We start from the raw sequence: 22,311 nt of genomic DNA, 5'->3' as shown, positions 1-22,311 counted from the left end.
ACAGAGATCATCCACTATCTAAAAGTTACCATTAAACCTTTCCTAAGGCAAAATGGCATAAAGCAAAGAAGAAATTATTATTAATTTATGGAAAAGTTTTTGAGCAACCCCAGACCCAAAATGTAACCTCTTGTAGGCTTTTTTGATACTTAGAACACATCTTGTTAACAGATGCACAATAGGGGCACCTGGGTGGCTCGGCGGGTTAAAGCCTCTGCCTTCGGCTCAGGTCATGATCCCAGGGTCCTGGGATTGAGCCCCGCATCGGGCTTTCTGCTTGGCTGGGAGCCTGCTTCCTCCTCTCTCTCTCTCTGCCTGCCTCTCTGCCTACTTGTGATCTCTATCTGTCAAATAAATAAATCTTAAAAAAAAAAAAAAAAACAGATGCACAATATAAATTGAGATAAAGCACATCATGAGGGATAGAAGCAGAAAAATGTTCACCTTTAGTCCAGAAGGTTGACCCATAGCCTGCATAGTTCTCATAAGGATCAAATATTTACTGGTTGCTCCATTCTTTTTTTTTTTAATATTTTATTTATTTACTTGACAGAGGGGGATCACAAGTAGGCAGAGAGGCAGGTGGAGTTGGGGGGGGGGAAGCAGGCTCCCCGCTGAGCAGAGAGCCCAATGTGGGGCTCGATCCTAGGACCCTGAGATCATGACCTGAGCCGAAGGCAGAGGCTTAACCCACTGAGCCACCCAGGTACCCTGGGTTGCTCCATTCTTAAAGGCCCTTATGACTGCATGAACATCTCACTGATAGTTAAAAATCAAACAGTGATAAGCACCAGAGAAATCCTACAAAAGTAGTTTTATGATTAGAAACTCGAGGAAGACATGATCTAATACTCCCTGCATGTCCCCTGCTTCTTGAGCACTAAGCATATAACCATCAGCTTCATACAGCAAAACTGCATATCTTTGTCCCCATGTGATAATAAAAGCACCTTTTGCATGGAAAATGTCAAGAATTCTATCTTGAGAGCACCTGGGTGGCTGAGTTGGTGAAGCATCTGCCTTCAACCAGGTGGTGATCCCAGGATCTTGGGATCAAGTCCCACCTTGGGCTCCCTCTGCAGGGAGTCTGTTTGTCCCTCTGCCCCTCCCCCAGTTGGCTCATGCTCCCTCTCTCTCTCTCTTTCTCTCTCTCTCTTTTTCTTTCTCTCCATGTCTCAGATAAACAAAAATCTTAAAAAAAAAAAAAAGAATTCTATCTTGACCATTTCCTCATGGCCCCACATCATCACAGATGTTCACAAATATAGTTCAAAGATAAGGCAGCTTGATACTGAGATGCAGAGTATAATTCCCAGGGAAGGAGATGGCAGTGCCACTCTTGTTGCTCAGGGTTCAGGCTTCCTCTACAATAACTTGCTGCAAAACCAATGCTGAATACCATTTTTGTTTGCCTCACTTCCTAAATAGTAAGAGATACTCCCTGGTATCCTCCCAGCTATTTTTAAAAGAAGGTTGGCATTAGGGAAAAAAAAAAAAACTATCACATAGATATAACTGCTAATATTTGAGAATATTTTTAAAATATAGATTGATATATTCTATCTATGGGAATGTGTATCTAGTTATATATATGTCCATATTCATATATGTATGTATATACCTATAAAATCTATGTAATATTTAGCAAAATAAAATACATAAAGATTTCTCCACATTGGTAAGTATTTTAAATTGATGTTTAATGATTTGTTAATATTCTCTCACTTTATAAAGATGTGCCTTTTAGGACCAATTTAATGTTAAAACCTGTTTAACTATTAGGGCCTGCTTAGCCAGAGCAACTCCATATTGCCTAGGTAGCCATATTGTTGTTTACATCCACAGACTTCATTCCTGGAATAAACACCCCCGTAGTTCCTGGTATGGTTCTGGGTATTGATTCCAGGAGTAAACGCCTTAACAATAGAAGTCACGTACCTTGAGGTCTGTGGTTATGCCCTATAAAACCAGCCTGTGAGATCGGGAGGGGGTCGCTCTCTTCGGAGGTGGCCCTGGCCGGTCAGTCTGACTTCTAATGCTTGGCATAGAATAAAGCTTCACATAACTTTCATTTTGTCTCAGTCTCATTCCCCTGGCCATCAGTCTAACTTCTAATGCTTGGCATAGAATAAGGCTTTGCATAACTTTCACTTTGTCTCAGTCTCATTCCTTTGATAACTGACCCCAACATTCTGGGGGCTCGTCCAGGATCTAATGGCGAGACATGAGTCAGCATCAGAATTTCTGGGAAAAGCCTCCGGAGGTAAGATCTCGAGATTTTATCCTGCAGGATCTGGTCTGTCTGGTTGTGGAGCTCCAGGGTATAGCCCACCGGGGAGAGGCTGGATGCAGCATTGCTCCCCAGGGCTGGAGTGGATGCGGGGACACCCCATCCCTCCACTGGGATATTGCCAGGGGGTTTGAATCCCCCTGGGTGGTCAGGGGACCTGCCAGGGGGTTCGAGTCCCCCTAGGGGGTCAGGGGACCGAGAAAATCCCCACCAGCAGCAGGTTGTATTTTTGAGTTGGGATTATATCTTGCACACCCTTAGACTTGATATCTGGTTGAGGAAGGGCTGCTGGGTCTGGTCTGCAGTTGTCTTTGTCTTGTCTTTTTGTTGTCTGTTGTGTTGTTTGTTGTGTTTGAAGAAATGGGGCAAGCGGAGAGTAAGGGACCTATGACACCCCTAAGTCTTGTTCTCCAGCACTTCAAGGATTTTCAAGGTAAAACCACCCAGTTAGGTGACAAGGTTTACCCAGGAAAACTCTCTAAAACTGGGAATCCTTTCTCTGCCTTCTGGCAGCACTCCCCCTTCTGTTTCTGCACCAACTTGGGCGTGGCCTGCATAACTGGCCTCTAGACCGTCATCGGTGCTTCCTGCACCATGGCTCCTTCCCTCTTCACTGTCAAGGAGCAAGAAGAGCAGCCCCTGGACCTAACACCCCCCACTCCAGATCTTCCCATCCGTGTCTCAGGTAAACATTAAAAGTGGAGTGGGTCCAGGTGAAATGTAAATCAGTATTTGAACTAAGTTAAGTTTGTTGGTTTAACTAAGATAGACATGTCTTTAAAGTCGCAGCAGTAAATTTGAAACTTTAATCAAAGTTTACTGAAGGTCAAATAAGCTCATGCTATTTGTTAAAATCTGTTAGCAAAGAAATAACTGATGGTTAATTGTCTGTCTCAAAGTTTTAATGGGTAATTGTTAAAGTAACTTTCAAAGTCTTTGGTAACCTGAAACTTCAAAGTTTTGGTTGGATGACAAATGGAATTAAATTTGTTGGACATCTAGGTCTTAACCAAATGGGATAAAATGCTAAAGCATTGAGTACTTGATGTAGGTTTGTGGCTTTTGACTTCTTACTGCAAAGAAACTAATATTTTAATCTGTTGGTTAACATGTTTTGTGCTTAACTGATTCATAAATTTGCCATCTACGGAATTCGGTTGTAACTGTTCACAATTGGTTAATACTTAACCATCACTAGAAACTGAAATGTTTCTAAAAATGGAAAATTCTGCTAACTGTAACTAAGACTGATGGAAGTAAGGGAAATAACCCTATATGTAAAAAAGTAGGAGATACATAAGAAAAATAAGGAATGGGAATACATTTTGTTAAAGAAAAGGTAATTTTGTCCTAAATGAGATGGTTATTTGAAAGGAAATGGCTTGGGACAAAACCAGGATACAAAAGAAAGTTGTAAACGTTTTGTGAAGGGAAATTTTCAGAAAAAAAATTTTAGGTATGGTACTGTACACACAAAAAAGAGGGCCTAAGAGAGTAAATAGTTTTGTCTTAAAGTAAAAAAAGTTCTGGTTGCACCAGAACATGAAAGGAAATAATAAAAACTAAACTTGAGGGTATATAGTAAGTCATAGCAGGCTTGGGGAAAGTGACTTTATTTGCCTTGGTTTATAGGTTGGAAAGGAAACAATGAAATATGTTAAAAATTTGACCATATTAGATCAGTTTTGATGGATTTATTCACAAGAAGAAAAAAAAAGTCTAATAAACCTTTTCCTGTAAAATGTTTCTGTTCAAATGAGGCATAGTATTTAAGGAAGGAAGACTAAAGCCCTCTGTCATGGCAAATCTATATTGGTGATCCATTCACGTAAATGTTAAAATCAGAGGGCAGTAAATCTTGCCTTTGCCAGTCAGTCAGCCCCAGATATAAGGAAGAAACTTCAGAAAATTGAAGGATTTGAAGGGAAGAATCTGACCGAGTTAGTAGGAATAGCAGAAAAGGTGTTTAACAACAGGGATACACAAGAAGATGAAAAACAGACTAAAAAAATAGTTAAAGTTTTGGCATTACATGAGGCGGGAATGAGACAAAAAAAAAAAAAAGTTAGTGGAAAAGAATAAGGCAGGTAAGAGATGGTCAATGGAAAGAAAAGCCTAAACACAGAGAAAGCAGGTGAGAAGGCTTAGATTCAGATCAGTGTGCTTACTGCAAGGAAAAAAGGTCACTGGGCCAGAGAGTGCCCTAAGAAGAAAACGGCAAAGCTGGCCACCAAAGACTGAAGGGGCCATGGTTCGAAGCCCCTCCCCGAACCTCAGGTTAAAAGTGAGGTGGAGGGGAAATCAATTAATTTTTTGGTGGACACAGGAACCCAATTTTCATCATTACTAAAGCCTATGGGAAAACTATCTGGAGAGGAAGTCAGGATACAGGGGCAAATGGCACAGAAAGACAAAAAAATGGACAGCAGAAAGGACTTTAAATTTGGCCTTGGGAGTCAAACACTGATTCTTGGTCCTCTCTAATGCCCCATATAACCTGATGGGACGAGATCTCCTCCACAAACTACAGGCTGGCATTCAGTTCTCGGAAGGAGACATGACTGTGACTTTGGGACAACCCACTGTGCAGATGCTTGTGGCAGCAGTAGATGAACATCTCCTTTACAAGCCAGTCTCAAAACCAGAGGAGATGAGGGAGGGAAGCCTTCACCAAACCCTACAGGTTGAATTTCCCAAAGTCTAGGCAGAAGGGATGCCCCCTGGCTTGGCCAAGGGACAGCCTCCAGTGGTGGTACAATTAAAAGCAACAGCTGCAGCCATTCAAGTCCGGCAGTACTCCCTCCCTTGGGAAGCAAAGGGAGGGATCAGAAAACACATTAACCGCCTCCAAGGAGATGGGATCCTAGTTCCTTGCAAGTCTCCATGGTACACACCTTTACTGCCTGTCAAAAAGGCTGAAACGGGGGAGTACCAACCCGTTCAGGACTTGCAGGAAGTTAACAAGTGAGTTGAAGATATCCACCCGACGGTGCCCAACCCCTATACCCTACTCTCCCTCCTAGGCCCCAAAAGAATTGTGTATACTGTCTTAGATCTCAAGGATGCATTTTTCTGCATACTTTTGGCAAGGGAGTCTCAACCTCTCTTTGTTTTTGAGTGGTCTGACCCACAGGAAGGGTTCCAGGGCCAGCTCACCTGGACAAGACTTCCCCAAGGATTCAAAATTCACCCACCATCTTCAACGAGACCCTACATGAGGATTTGCGTGAGTACAGAATCACCAAGCTGGGAGTCACTCTGTTACAGTACGTTGGTGACTTGCTAATAGCCGCTGAGGACTCTGAGTCATGCTTGTGGGGGGATGAAAACTCTCTTACAGACTGCAGGAAAAAAGGTGTCAGGTATCAGTAAAGAAAGCACAGCTTTGTCAGAGCCACACCACTTATTTAGGCTTTGATCTCCATGAGGGAGTGCGTTCACTGAGTCCAGGAAACAAGTGATCACCCAATACCCCTGCCCCACCACGCCCCAACAAGTGAGGGAGTTTCTTGGGACAGTGGGCTACTGCAGACTGTGGATACAGCGGTTCGAGGAGATTGCCCGACCCCTTTACGAACTGATTAAGGGAGAACTCACTACGGTAGAGTGGACAGCTGAGGCAGAAGGAGCATTTCAAAAATTACAAACAGCCTTACTGAGTGCCCCAGCACTGGCCATCCCAGATGTTACCAAGCCCTTCCACTTGTATGTAGATGAAAAGGCAGGGGTGGCCAAAGGGGTTTGACTCAAACTCTGGGGCCTTAGAAAAGGCCAGTAGCTCTCTTAGCAAAAAAAAAAAAAAAAGAAAAAAGAAAAAACTAAATCCAGCAGTGGCTGGGTTCCCCCCTTGCCTCTGCATAATTGCTGCCATGGCCCTCCTGGTCAAGGATGCAAGTAAATTAACTTTGGGTCAAAATCTCATCTTGACTACTACTCATGCTATTGAAGGCCTCCTCTGGACCCCACCAGACCGGTGGATGACAAACGCCCAAGTGACAGGGTATCAAGCCCCCCTCCTCAACAAACCGAAAGTGATTTTCAGGTCCCCAGCGGTGCTAAATCCAGCCACCTTGCTGCCAGAAAAGCTAGCTGACCATCCACATGACTGCAGGGAGGTCCTAATCCAGATCATAGGAATAAGGTCTGACCTTAGAGACACTCCCCTCCGGGATGTGGAGATGACTCTGTTCACAGACGGGAGTAGCTACATGGCCAATGGAAAGAGGTATGCAGGGGCTGTTGTGGTTTCTCCTGAACAGGAGCTCTGGAAGGCGGCCCTGCCACACAGAACCTCGGCGTAAAAAGCGGAGCTGATTGCACTCACCAAGGCACTGCAGATGGCCAAGGGTAAGACCGCCAACATATATATGGACAGCAGGTATAGTAGGTACAGCAGGTATGCCTTTGTTACTCTCCGTATACATGGGGCTATTTATAAAGTAAGGGGCCTATTAACAGCAGAAGGAAAAGAAATTAAAAACAGGAAAGAAATATTGGCTCTCCTCCATGCTATTTGGGACCTGAAAGAGGTAGCTGTTATGCATTGCCCAGGGCACCAAAAGGGGACTAATCTGGTTTCAAAAGGAAACCAATTAGCAGATTGAACAGCAAAGCAAGCAGCCAGGCTCAAGAACTGGTTACACTCCAGGCTCCAGCCCTACCAGAAAAACCAGATTATTCAGAGGAAGGTTTTAAAAATTTCAAAAATGGACTAACTTAGACTATGAAGGGGATTGGGCTAAGACTAGGGCAGGAAAGTTAATTCTTCCTCAAAGACTAGGAAAAAAAATTAGTAAGCCAAATACATCAGGGCACTCATTTAGGGACACGCAAGCTTAAGGAGCTCGTGGGTAAACAGTTCCAGGTTTCTAAATTAGGGTGTATGGCTCAGGATGTGATTGATAGATGTGCTCAGTGTCAGGTGGTAAATGCGGGAGGAACTAGGATGGAAGAGGAAAAAGAGAAAGAGGAAGGGAACCAGAAATTTATTGGGAAGTAGATTTTACAGAGATGAAACAGGGAAAGTATGGGCACAAGTATATGTTAGTTTTTGTGGATACCTTTTCAGGCTGGTAGAGGCTTTTTCTGCCAAACATGAAAGGGCAGGAATGGTAGCCAAAAAGCTACTAAAGGAAATAATTCCTAGGTTGGGTTGCCTCTCGCGATTGGGTCAGACAACGGCCCTGCATTTGTGAGTTCAGCCTCACAGGCATTGGCCAAGGCCATGGGCACTAATTGGAAACTACACTGTGCCTACTGGCCCCAGAGCTCCAGACAAGTAGAGTGCTTGTGTGGTAAGCAGAATAATGGCAAAACTCAAGTCTATTCATTTCTAATCCCTAGAAACTGAATAAATTATCTTGGCAGGCAAAACAGACTTTGTAAATAACTAAGTTTAGAATCCTGAGATAGAAAGATTACCCTGGATGGTCTGCATAGTTCTTGGCCCAAGATAGTCCAAAAATCATGGCCAGAGTGAAACTATGCCCTCAAGATACAACTAGACTACCCTACTAAACAGAATGCCTGGAGAAAAAAGTAGCAATTCACGGGGCACCTGGGTGGCTCAGTTGGTTAAAGCCTCTGCCTTCGGCTTAGGTCATAATCCCAGGGTCCTGGGATCGAGCCCCGCATCGGGCTCTCTGCTCCACAAGCAGCCTCCTCTCTCTCTCTGCCTGCCTCTCTGCCTACTTGTGATCTCTGTCTGTCAAATAAATAAATAAAATCTTAAAAAAAAAAGTAGCAATTCACTTTGTTCTTTGAACCTAATAGTCAGAACCCAGAAAGTATACTGACCAACTGAATCATCATGTATGTACTTAATCACATCTGAAATTTGAAGGTACTTAATTGTTTCTCAGCTATTATGGAAGAGGCCCTTTTTGAAGTATGGTTTCATTCCTAGATTCACTTAGCTCTGGATTAGGATATTTGAGAGCCATACGCTTTGCAAGATACTTCAGCTAAAGTGCAGATATTTCTTTTCAAGGAGATGTTCAACAAAAAAAGCTTAATACAACTTTACTAAGTGTTTTGGAGACTTTTCCTAATAAGATGTCACTATATGGTGGACCCTAAAACTCTCCTATAATGCTAACAGGAATGTTGCCACCATACTCTCTGTTCATTTCTTGGTGGTTATGTGGTCGCCACAATTGCCCATTATTATCCACTTTGGGGTGGACAAATGAGTCAGGCTTTGTGGAGTCTTTTGTGTGAAAAAACAGAAAAAAATACTTATAGACAAGGAAAGCCAATAAGCTACTGACAAATGGTTTAATACCAGAGAAGGATACCCTAGGAGCTAGAAGAAGGATGTTGCATGCTTGGGGAAAACATGAACCACTATGGAAATAATGTGGATGTCCTCAAAAAATTAAAAATGTAACTACCACTTGATTCAGCAATTTCACTTCTGAGAATACATCCAAAGGAAACAAAAACATTAACTCAAAAAGATATTTGCACCCCCATGTTCATATCAAAATTATTTATAATATTCAAGGCACGGGGCGCCTGGGTGGCTCAGTGGGTTAAGCCACTGCCTTCGGCTCAGGTCATGATCTCAGGATCCTGGGATCGAGTCCCACATCGGGCTCTCTGCTCAGTGGAGAGCCTGCTTCCCTTCCTCTCTCTCTGCCTGCCTCTCTTGTGATTTCTCTCTGTCAAATAAATAAAATCTTTACAAAACAACAACAACAAAAAACTTGCTTTATAATATTCAAGGTACTATTAGGAAATGACCTAACTATTCACTGATGGGCATAGAGAAGTTGTAAATCTAGATATACATATATAGTGGAATATTATTCAGTCATAAAAAAGGAAATCCTACCATTTGTGACAACATGGATGGCCCCTAAAGACATTATGCTAGGTGAAATTAGCCAACAAAGGACAAAGACTGCATGATCTCATTTATATGTGTAACCTAAAAGTAAACCAAACTCAGAAAAAGATACTTGTGGTTACCAGAAGTAGAAGATGGGGGAAGGAAAAAATTGGAAGAAGGTGGTCAAAAGGTACAAACTTCCAGCTTGCCTGGCTGGCTCTGTCAGTAGAGTACACAACTCTTGATCTCAGGATTGTGAGTTTGAGCCCCACATTGAGTAGAGAGATTATTTAAAAAAAATAAAATCTTGGGGCACCTGGGTGGGTCAGTCAATTAGGCATCTGCTTTGGCTCAGATCATGATCTCAGGGTCCTGGGATAGAGCCCCACATCAGGCTCCCTGCTCAGCAGGGGGTATGCTTTGGGCTCTCCCTCTGCATCCTCCCAGCTCCTCAGGCTCTATCTCTGTCTCTGTCTGTCTCAAATAAAATTTTTTTAAAAAGAGGTACAAACTTAAGTTATAAGGTAAGTGGGTACTAGGGATCTTATGTCCAACATGATGATTACAGCTAACACTGTTATATGATATAGAAGAAAATTAAGAAAGTAAATCCTAAGAGATATCATCCCAAGGAATTTTTTTTTCCTCTTTTTTCTTCTTTTTATTCTATCTGTATGTGAAGCTGGATGTTAGCTGAACCTATTGTAGTAATCACTTCATTTCAAAATATATGTAAATCAAACCATCATGTTATACTCCTTGAACACATACAGTGATGTATGTCAATTATTTCTTAATAAAACTGGAAAAATTAATTAATTAATTAATCTTGTGCATTTTTGGTGGGAATGTAAACTGGCACAGCCACCGGAAAACAGTCGGAAGTTTCCTTAAAATTTTCAAAATAGAACTATCATATGATCCAGTGATCCACTTCTGTGTATATATCCAAAGGAAATGAAAATAGGACCCTGAAGAGATATCTGAACAACCTTGTTCATTTCAGCATTATTCCCATTAACAAAGATATTGAAACAATCTAAATGTTCATGAGTGGATAAATGGAGAAAGAATACATATACATACCATAGCTACATAACATGTACATACATACATACATACATACAATGGGATATCATTGAGCTCTGAAAAAGAAGGAAATCCTGCTGTTTGCAACATGATGGATGGATCATGTGGACATTATGCTAAGTGAAATAAGTTAGAGACAGATCAATGTTGTTTATCACTTACATGTGGAATCTAAAAAATATCCAAACTTATAGAGACAGACTAGAAAGATGGTTACCAGGGTCTCGTGGATGAGGAAAGTGGGGGAGAAACTGGTCAAAAAGTACAAAATTTCAGTTATGTAAGATGAGTAAATTCTGGAGATTTAATGTACAGCATAGTGACTATAGTTAATAATACTTATGTTGTATACTTGAAATTTTCAGAGAGTAGATTTTTTTTTTTTTTTTTTTTTTTTTTTTTTTTTTTTTTTTTTTTTAAAGATTCTATTTATTTATTTGACACAGACAGAGATCTGGCAGGCAAAGAGGCAGGCAGAGAGAGAGAGGAGGAAGCAGGCTCCCTGCGAGCAGAGAGCCCGATGTGGGGCTCGATCCCAGGACCCCGAGATCACGACCTGAGCCGAAGGCAGAGGCTTTAACCACTGAGCCACCCAGGTGCCCCCAGAGAGTAGATTTTAAGTGTTCTCACCACACACACAAAAGATAGCAATGTAAAATGATGGGTACGTAATTAGTTTCATTGTGATCATCATTTCACAACATAGATGCATATTAAAGTATCACATTGTATACTTATAAAATTTTATTTGCCAATTATATCTCCATGAAGCTAGGGAGGAGAAAAGAAAAAGTGACATAAAGACATCTTCAACTATTACTGCAGAATTTCTATTTCTCTAAGTTTATTTCTTTTCCCAATTTTGTTAATTTTTTCTTCATGTATTTTGTGGCTTTAATTTTAGGTAAATATATGGTTATGAGTGTTATATCTTCCTAAGAATGACACTATTACCATTCTTAAAATTCTCTTTATCTCTTGTAACATTTTTTAAAAGACCAATTTGTCTTATGTTGGTATAGGCATTCCAGCTTTCTTCTTATTGTTTACATGGTATATCTTTTCCATCATTTTACCTTCAACCTATTTGTGTCTATAAATCTAAAGGTGTCTACCCTAGGCAGCATACACTTTGTTTTTGTTTTTTTTTTTTTTTTTTGATCCAGTGCGACAATCTGCCTTTTTATCAGATTGTTTGATTCACTCACATTTCATGTTATGAATATAGTTGAGTGTTGTTTATTGTAAAAGAAAAATCTGTCATTTTACTTTCTATTTTCTGTCTCATAATTTTTATTCCTTTATTTTTCTTTACTTTTTAGCTTTCCATTAATGAATACTTTCTAGTGTTACATTTTATTTCCTTTCTTCATTGTTTTGTGGTTATTTTCTTAGTGGCTGCTGTAGGTCTTGCCATATACATTTTAACATATCAAGGTCTACTTCAGATTTATAATAACTTAATTCCAGTAACATACAGAAATGTTACTTTTTTACAGCTATTTTTTCTGCCTTTTGGTGCCATTATTGTTATACATATTATATCTGTAAATGTTACAAACACAAGAGTACATTGTTATAAGTGTTGAGGTATATAATTGTATGACTTTGAAAGAAGCTGAGAGAAGAAAAGAGCAAGTATATATTTATAGTGTTTATTATATTAACCTTCTTATTTATCACTCATGGTTCCCTTCATTTATCCCATACATTGGAGTTATGGGGTCCATGTGGGATCATATCATTACTTCAGTACATCTTTGTTCCCACCAATCTCCTCTTTGCTGTTATTAGCAAATACATTACATTCCTCTATGTTATAAATCTAACAATACACTTGTTTGTATGTAGTTTTATGTAGATGCTTTTAAAATCAATTAAGAGAAGAAAAGGGGGTAAGATACATTTATAGAATGTCTTATAATTACATAATTGTTTTACCAGTGCTCTTTTTCTTTGCTATTTGTCATATGATTTCCAGTTACTGTACTGTCTGAGATCACTTCTTTCAGTCTGAAGAAGTTGTTTTTTTTTTTGTTTGTTTGTTTGTTTGTTTGTTTTTAGTATTTCTTGATAGTTGGGTTCTCTTACAATGAAATCTTTTAATTTTTGTTTATTTGACATTGTCTTTGTATTTCAGCTTCATTGTGCTACTTCCAAATTTCCTCTTTAGATAAAGATGTCTTTAGATAAAAATGTTCTTCAACATTTGACGATGGTGTTTCTCTGTATAACCCTTTGTGTTTTTCCTACTTGGAGTTTGTTGAGCCTCTTGGATGTGCTGATTAATTTTTTTATCAGATATGGGAAATTTGGGTATTACTTCTTTGAATAAGTTTTTTGTGGTTTTATTTGTTTGTTTACCTTTTTCTTCCTCTCCCCTCTCCTGATTATTCCATTGTAGGTATGTTGGTGGGATTAATGTGCCATACATACTCTGAGGCTCTGTCCATTTTTCCTTCATTCTTTTTGTTCTTGCAGGTTTTTAAAAAAAATTTTTATTTATATTCTAGTTAGTTAACATACAGAACAATATTGGTTTTAGGACTAGAATTCAGTGATACGTCACTTACATACAACACCCAGTGCTTGTCATAACAAGTGCCTTCCTTGGTATCCATCACACATCAGCTCATCCCCCAATCACCCCTCAGTTTGTTCTCTATTTTTAAGAGTCTCTTATGGTTTGTTTCCTTCTTTCTCTCTTTTTCTTCTCCCCTCCCATATGGTAACCTGTTTTGTTTCTTAAACTCCACATATGAGTGAAATCATATGGTATTTGTCTTCTCTGACTGACTTATTTTGCTTAGCATAATACAATAACTCCAACCACATGATTGCAAATGGTCAGACGCCATTCTTTTTTTTTTAAGATTTTATTTATTTATTTGACAGAGATCACAAGTAGGCAGAAAGACAGACAGAGAGAGGGGATGGGGGAAGCAGGCTCCCCACTGAGCAGAGAGCCCGATGTGGGGCTTGATCCCAGGACCCTGAGATCATGACCTAGGCCGAAGGTAGAGGCTTTAACCCACTGAGTCACCCAGGCACCCCAAGACTCCATTCTTTTTGAGGGCTGAGTAATATTCTAGTGTGTGTGCATGTATACCACATCTTCTTTACCGAGTCATCAGTGATGGACATTTGGACTCTTCTCATAGTTTAGCTATTGTTGATAATGTTGCTATAAACATTGGGGTGCAGGTACCTCTTCAAATCTATGTTTTTGTATCCTTTGGGTAAATACCTAGTAATTCAATTGTTGGGTTTTTTAACTTTTTTGAGGAACCACCATACTGTTTTCCAGAGTTGCTGCACCAATTTGCATTCCCATCAGCAGTATAAGAGTGTTCTCCTTTCTTCACATCCTCACCATTTTTTCGGATACACACTTTTATTGTTTTTAAGAGCACCTTTAGATTTGAGCTTTCTCGTGCTATCTTTTAAATAAAGTTACTTCCTTTCGCAGACCTACAGAATTCTCTATTCAAAGACCTACTTTTTCTTCTAAGAAAAAAAAATCTCTGAGCTGTGGAACTGGGGTAGAGACTTCTCTGTGTATGGTACCCTTCCTTTAGGAAGAGGTACTGAGTATAGGCAGTCACTTCTGACCCTCTTGGATTCCTCTCCCTTGATGGAACTTTAAACCTACAAAAGAGCTGGTGTGAAAGAAATCAAGGTCTCGGTCTAAAATACACACTTATGTTAGAGCCTCTATCCTATGAATAGGGGCTAGGTCAGACAGGAAACTATTACTTCTCATGAAGTCACCTAGAATCTAAAGGATGGGAACAGATTGTGATTCAAGTGCTCCAGATTCTCATTATTCTTACTGAGTTCTAGATTTTCTTGAATAAATGTATATTTATTTATCGTAGGCCCTTATGCCAATTTCTATATACATTAAATGGTTGTGGCTTTTGGGGGCACCTGGGTGGCTCAGTGAGTTAAGCCTCTGCCTTCAGCTCAGGTCATCTTCTCAGGGTCCTAGGATGGGGCCCCTCATTGGACTCCCTGCTTAGTGGGGAGTCTGCTTCTGCCTGTGCCCTGATTTCTGTGCTCTCTCTATCTTTCTCTCTCTCTCCTCCTCTCAAATAAATGGATAAAATCTTTAAACATAGATAAATAAATAGTTGTGGCTTTTTGGAATAATTATTACCAATTATACTTACTCGGCTGTAGAATGAATCCATAAAACTCCTAGTGCTGCCATTCCGGAAATGGAACTCCTAAAATTGGTTACTTTTGAGAGAGTAACTTTAATTATATTGGGAAGAAAGAATGAAAATGATTAAAAACTCAAATGGTAGTGGTGAAGTGAAGGCAAAGGCTATAAACTACTCTTTTAGAAGTTTTGATGCGAGGTAGGGTAGCTCTGAAAGTATAGAGAAGAAGTACAGGGGTGGAGAGTTTTTGTTTTTGTTTTTAAAGCTTTTCCTTGAGTAAACATGGAAGGAAATATTAATTGGAAAAGCCATTGTATATCTTTTGATTTAAATAAATGGTATAATAGCATGTCTTGAGATGAAATACAGGAAACTTAAAGAAGTTATGAAATCTGGCTTTGATCTTGCTAAAGCATTGATTCTCATGTATGTGCAAGGGAATTGCACAATAGAATTTTCCAGTGCCTTTTTTGCCTCCCTCAGAAGCAGACCTTAATCTAAGGGCTCAATGCAAGCAGATTATTGAAAGTTACCAGGTACACAGATGAGATGAAGTGAAGAGGGAAGAGAAAGAGGTGTCATTAATGATGCTACCACAGTGGGAAAGTAGAGCCTAATCCCTGGGAAGCTCTGGAAAATAATGCAAAAGACATTCCAAGGAAGGAGGAGAGCTATTTATCCTCACACCAGTGAGTCACTGGTAAGTGTCTCTGACGGTATCAATTTCTGACCATTTTGGCCTGATGTCACTTCAGCAAAGTGGATTCTGGTAGCCTAAAGGTAGCTCTTCAACAAAGATGCAAAAACTAAATGTGGCAAATTATGCTGGTATGCATGGAAGTTAGGGACAATGCATCAACAGTGCCCACTACACAAGGGAGTTTTTCAAACCCACTTGCCTGTACTCTTCTCTTTCTCCAGCCAATACCCTGAATTCTGATTACTCTTGAATTCTGATTACCACTATTGAGAAAAGGTGTGTATAAACATGTCATCAAGATGCCCCAGGATTTAATAGCCTCAGCATATTAGTTAAAGGCCACAGAAGTCAAATGAGACAAAGTTTCCACTGGGACTGAATAAGACCATTGTGAGACTGGGAGACTTGGGGGGTGGGGGGGAGAGAAAAACACTTTTTGAGATTTCTTCAGTGAATATGATTGAGTCCACAAAAAGGACCTAAGTTTCCTGAAATTGAGATGAAAATTGCAAGAATTTTAAAAGATCCAGTCAGCACTATCTTGACAGTGGTAACATTAGATGTTAAAAGGAACAGAAACGAAGAGTGTGAGTGGAACAGTAATCAAGATTTATGGGTTGATGTGAGTTAGTGCGAGGTTAAAGAGACTGGGGACTCAAAAATGCTAGAAAGAAGAGCAGAACTGAAATGAGCATGGGATTAGGCTCAATAGAGAGGTAAGGGAAGACAAAAGACACCCTAATGTACCGTGACTCCAGAAGGGGAGGGGAAATCTGAGGTTATCTGATGTCAAAGCTTCAGTGCAAGAAATATGGAGGAGACAGATCTGGCACAAAGAATCTAGATAGAGGTAGAGCCTTGAGATTTAATCTTCAAAGTGGAGAATTCAGAGCTGTCAGACTGACTGAAGTGGAGACAAAAGGTTTTGGAAATATGGAGTTTGAGAAATTATGAGACAAAGCTCTCTCATGATTCGTTTATGTGTGTAATGGCAAGGGTTCAAAAGAGGAAAAAAATCCTTGGCCTACTATTAAAGTTATAAAAAGAGGGGCACCTGGGTAACAGGCCGGCTTCTCCCTCTCCCTCTGCATGCTACTCCCCTTGCTTGTTCTCTTGCTTTGTCAAATAAATAAAAATGAATAAAATCTTTAAAAATAAATAAATAGGGGCACCTGGGTGGTTCAGTGGGTTAAGCCTCTGCCTTCAGCTCAGGTCATGATCTCAGGTTCTTGGGATCAAGCCCCACGTTGGGCTCTCTGCTCAGTGAGGAGCCTGCTTCCCCCTCCCTCTGCCTGCCTCTCTGCGTACTTGTGATTTCTCTCTCTGTCAAATAAATAAATAAAATCTTAAATAAAAATAAATAAATAGAATGAAGTTATAAAAAGAGATGATATGAGATGTTTTGTAACCTGAAGATATTACAGTAAAGATCTGGAAAGGATGGCATAATTTTCCAAAATCACACATCAAAATTATTTTGATATTTAACACAGAGATGTAATGTTTTATTTAGTGTTACAACTTTGGTCTTTCTGACTCACACAGAAGAAATTCAACCAAAAAGAAATTCTTCTTCAATCTCAACCATTATTTTAAGATTTCCTACTGGAATGATAACTTTTTAAATTTTATAGTAAGCTCCCACTGAATAGGATTAGACTGTCACCTGAGAAATTTAGTTGAGAGTTGACAATTCACGCAGCAAACATTCTGTTTCTATAAAGCATTTGCTCCAATATGGAAGCAGTAGGTTCAATCCTTCCTCTACAAAGACATGTTGAGAATGATCTTTAAATTTTAAACTGTAGGGACGCCTGGGTGGCTCAGTGGGTTAAAGCCTCTGACTTTGGCTCAGGTCATGATCCCAGGGTCCTGGGTTCGAGACCCGCTGAGCAGAGTGGTAGAGGTAGAGCCTCTACCTCTAGAGTAGTAGAGAGAGTAGGAAGCCTGCTTCCTTCTCTCTCTGCTCTGCCTCTCTGCCTACTTGTGATCTCTCTCTCTGTCAAATAAATAAAAATCTTTTAAAAAATAAAGTACATTTAAAACAAAATTTTATTTTATTTTATTTTATTTTGCCTATTTTTAATTTATTTTTTTTAAGACCACCTCCTCCCAATTTCCAGAGAGAAAATACAAAACAAGGAACAGACTTCATTCCAAACACGAGAACAGCGTGCTGGAGTCTGAAGCATTACTGATAACATCGTTACAGAAGAGTGTCAGCTTACTCCAGGCACTTCAGTATTCCTGAGGAATGAACACGGTTTCTCTTTTCCTCCCACTGGGATGTTCTCAGGCCTAAGTCACTGCTCCTGCTCTTTGACGTATTTTCCGTGTAGAAGATATGGAGCCTGGAAATCATGCTGACAGTTGGAGTAGGCCATTCCCAATCCCATGCCAGAACCAAAGGCTAACGGCCACATTCTCCTTTTGAAAGAAGGTAAGTGAGAAAACAAGTCCTAATCCAAAACCAGTGCCTATCTTCACGGCCGCGTCCCCCATGCACCGGTCCCACTTCCTGCCGAGCTCTGAATCCGACATGCTCCCCACCCGCAGCTCCCGCTTTCCTTAAGGTCGGCCCCGCGCTCCAACTGCCTAAAACAAAATTTTAAACTGTAGCTGTCCACAAGTTAATTACTTCGGAATTACCCATTGAACAACCAATTACTAAAGAGAAGACTGTATTTCAAGATGATTTTAGGGTCTTTTATGTCCTAAGAGTCCCTGTCCTGGGCACTGAGAATCCCATGGCGACAAAGACATGATTGCAGTTGTCTAAGAGGACAGCATGACGAACTGAAGCAGATAGTCAAAATGTGATTACTGTGGAGAAAAAAGAAATAAAGAGGGATTTTTTTCCCTACTTAACTTTTTAGTTTAATTGTCAGTAAATAGATGAACATGAAGATTAGAATGACAAAGCAAATGATTTTCCTTTCAACATCTACCTGAACTCCCAGTGAACAAACTACACACAAAGTTTTACTTAATGATTTACAAACATAAGAAAAGTAATTTTGGGGGCACCTGGGTGACTCAGTGGGTTAAAGCCTCTGCCTTTGGCTCAGGTCATGATCCCAGGGTCCTGGGATGAAGCCCCACATCGGGCTCTCTGCTCAGCGGGGAACCTGCTTCCTCCTCTCTCTCTGCCTGCTTGTGATCTCTCTGTCAAATAAATAAATTAATTAAATCTTAAAAAAGAAAGAAAGAAAAGTAACTGTTTACTGAGTACCTGCTATATACCCAAGTTGTTAATATACATGAACTCTAATTGGTGATAGCACCAAAGTGGGCAGTTGCTATTTTTCATAGAAACGTGAGTTTAAGCCTTCACTCCCCCACCCTCGTCAGTTTGCCCCCTCCAAGTCTCCACTGCGTGGAAATCCTCACAACACATCTCAAGGGAGGTGTCACTGATTCCATTTTCTCGATAAGGAAACTGAGATCATGTGGTTAAATAAATTTCCAAAGGCCTCACAGCTTCTAAATGCAAAAGTTATAACTCAAACCCAAATTTTGTGGGTTGTTTTCTTTACGGTGCTCAATAATTGTTATGTTTCTCTTTTATATCTATACTGCATACTGAATATACTGAATATTTTAAAAAATCCCTTCCTTCTTTGGTTTCTTACACATTTTTAGAGCTTCTTCTACCTCATTTTTTTCTTTACTCAGATTTATGTCCGAATAAAAAGAAGAAAGGGTATTTTAAGATTGCCCACAGATCAAACCCCCCCCTTCCCCCTCCCCCCCCCCCCCCCCCCCCCCCCCGCATCGGGCTCTCTGCTCAACAGGGAGCCTGCTTCTCCCCACTCCTCTCTGCCTGCCTAATTGTGATCTCTCTCTTTCTCTCTGTCAAATAAATAAAAAGATTAAAGAAAAAAAAAAAAAGACTGCCCGCAAACATTTCTGGCTGCGTGATTACACAACCAGGCTGACATAGAGCTAGGGAGTGAGTAGAGCATTCAAAACTGATATTCCCAGCATTAGGTTCAATATTCTTAATTCCTGTTTTATATTCCCCATGCAGGTCCTGTGCCAACTGGTCCTCAAATTCCTTTCTTGGTCTGGGTCTATTTTGCAAAAGAATGAACTTCACTGCCAGTTGGCATATTGCCAGTGTGGGACAGAGGAGAGAAACTGAAAGATGAGAGGAAGGCAGAAGACGTGCTCTGGCTCCGTCTCCTTGATAGCAGCACCTTGACTGGCAAGTAGTTGCATTTCTTAATGGAGCTCCAGCTCCAGAAGGGTGACCTGGCCCCTGTGCTTGGATAGTGCTGCCTCTGTGTTTTGTCCCTCTGGGCTGAGATGGGGGCAATGGTGTTTTGCCATCGTTGCTAGCCTCTGGATGGCCTGGCTGTCCTCTTGGGCTTCTCAGTTTTTCATCTCCTGTGTAACCATTCCCCTGCAATAAAGCCCTGCTGTTTTATTTTTATTTATTTATGTATTTTTTAAGATTTTATTTATTTATTTGAGAGAGAGTGAGTGAGAGAGAGCATGAAAAGGGAGAGGGTCAGAGGGAGAAGCAGACTCCCTGTGGAGCTGGAAGCCTGATATAGGTCTCCATCCTGGGACTCTGGGATCATGACCTGAGCTGAAGGCAGTTGCATAATCAACTGAACCACCCAGGCACCCAGTCCTGCTGTTTTAAAAACTCAGGTTGTTTTTCATATGATATCATTTTTATGCGGAACCTAAAAAAACAAGCAAATGAATAAACAAAGAAAAAGCAGAAACAGACTCATAAATCTAGAGAACCAGCTGATGATGGGCAAGGAGTGGGAGATATAGTCTTCCAATTATGGGATGAGTAAGGCAAGGGGCTAAAATGCACAGCGTAGTCCACAGTATTATAATATAGTCCATGGTATTATAATATAGTTGTATAATATAATCCATGGTGTTATAATAGTATTATTGTATGGTAACTGATGGAAGCTACTACACTTGGGGTGAGCATAGCATAACAGAGAGAGTTGTTGAATCACTATATTATACACCCGAACCTGATGAAACATAGTGTGTCAACTCTATTTCAATTAAAAAAAAAAAAAAAGAATTCAGATAGTTTTTGTTTTCCTGATTGGATCTTGACACTCACCCCAAATACTTTATACTTCCTTATAAAGACCCATGCACTTCTGATGGTATATTTAATAAGTATACATTTTTATATACATTCTGTGCACTTGTGAGTGTATATTTAATAAATATCTTCGTAGCCAACCTCTATGTTTCATGAGGACAGAGACCAGGCCTGTCTCCTTCACCCCTGTACTGTAGTAATTGCCAGGTGAGAGGTGTTTAATACTTATTTGTTGAACAAATAAATGGATAATAAGATGTGGCGAACAGTTTTTTCTCTCCTCGAAGTATCAGTCATCTTCTCACTTATTCTCACACTGAAATAACAAGGTAAAATAACAACAAAAGTGGCTGTTCTTCCGTACATTCTGACGCATCCTCACATCATTCAGGAAAAGTCAACTCACACACAAAAATTAAGTAACATCTGCCTAAATGATTAACATAAAAGTGCAACACTTGTAAGTACCAAAGAATAAAAGAAAAACTTCATGAAACCAACTTGAGAAGCCAAAAGTGGGACGTTAAACCTGATTTGGCTTTAGAAAACCAAGTGAGCGCTGAGCCAGTTTTCTTTTAAATGGAAACTTGTTCTTTTCTGTCATCTTTTTCTGCCAAATGATTTGAATTTGAATCATACCAATGACTCAAATGTTTCGGAAGGCATTACTATTTATCAAAGTCAGTAGGAGAGAAGGGAGAATTTATTTTGAGAGTTGAGAAATCTTAGTATGTATTATTCTGTAAGAGTACAAAGACATGTGTGCACTCTTTACAAGTCACAATTTGGGCAGGTCCTATAGATTTTTCAGATAGGTTTTCATGGAAGCAGAGCTAGCTGTGTATCTTCTTGGCTTTTATAGACCACCCACCGTCTAGCCTTCTTTGTTTTCCTTCTTTATGAGGACAGTGGGAGGGCAGCACAGCAGGGGTGGGAGGAGGAGAGAGTTATGAATTCAGTCTTTTGCTTGCCGTGGTTTTGAGAAAATAACAGAGTTTCTGCAAAAATAAAGTGGAAGAAAGTGAAGCAATGCTTGAAGGAAGCAAAAATCATTTAGTCAGCACCAAAAAGCAATGAGCTGAAAATGATCTCTTTGTGCAAAGAAATTGCACAATATTAAATATTTCTGGAATCCAAACTCTTTTATGTAATGCGTCTTAAAAGCTACTCTGGAGTATTCTTATGATCGACTTAAGGGATAGAGAAACATCCAGCTCTTTTGATGTAAACACAAAATTAAAATGGGTGCACTACGGATAGACCAGAGAATAGCATACCCACAGCATAGTATAACAAACAGCCTTGGTATATAGCCACAGAGGAGCCATTTAAAACAGGAGGCATGAGGCAAATGAAGAACAGAAAAACAAACAAACAAATAAATATAAAAACAAAATTTAATATTTTGTTGTTTAAGTTACTATTTTTAAAGGATTTCCACATATGTTATCATAAAACTCAACCAGACAAACATGGCTCTGCTTTAACTTCTAAAGTAATCAAACAACTTTTGAGTATCTAGAGCATAGTAGGCAATGGCAATTCAAATTTTTTGGCTGGTATATATATGTGTATATATATATACACACACACACACACACACACATATATGTGTATATATATAAAACTCTGCAAAAATATGTATCTTTCAGATAAAGGCATGTTACTATGTTTACAGGAAAAATTCTTGCCAGTAGGTTCATTAAGCTACATGATAGCAACCATAGAATGTGTTGGAATCTTTGATCCTTTTCAACTTGAAGATTTCATCACAGTGGTTATATAGATTAGATGGAATAAGGCGTGTCAAAATTGACTTGTGACCTAGAAGTGTCTTTCCAGGTGTCATAAAGGGTTAACTTGGGCCCTGAGATGCGAGGGAAAAACAGGCCACACTGTTCTCCCAAAAGGAATGACTTGAAGTCATTTCAACTGTGTAACTTTTGTATATCTGAACTCATCTGACTGCAGCACGTGTCTCAGTCCTGCAGCTCTGGAGAGGGATGAGGGAAGTTGTGCAACATGTGTGGGTGAGAGGTAGCAGCAGAGCTGAGTGGAAAAGAGGGAGGAGAACCAAGATTTTATTTTTAAGTGGTGGCTTATATTTATCCCTTGACCCACTAAGCAGTGGGATGTTCCCTCCTCTGA

General features: G+C 39.9%; 1 pseudogene; it reads right to left on the bottom strand.

Annotated features, from left to right (window-relative positions):
* Positions 1-17,180: 17,180 nt before the first annotated feature.
* On the bottom strand, positions 17,181-17,636 carry LOC123941258 (annotated as a pseudogene).
* Between the last annotated feature and the right edge of the window lie 4,675 nt (positions 17,637-22,311).

This window comes from Meles meles, chromosome 5 (assembly GCF_922984935.1).
Source record: "Meles meles chromosome 5, mMelMel3.1 paternal haplotype, whole genome shotgun sequence".
NCBI lineage: Eukaryota > Metazoa > Chordata > Mammalia > Carnivora > Mustelidae > Meles > Meles meles.
The sequence above is the reverse complement of the archived record's forward strand: the minus strand, read 5'-3'. Positions and strand labels throughout refer to the sequence as shown.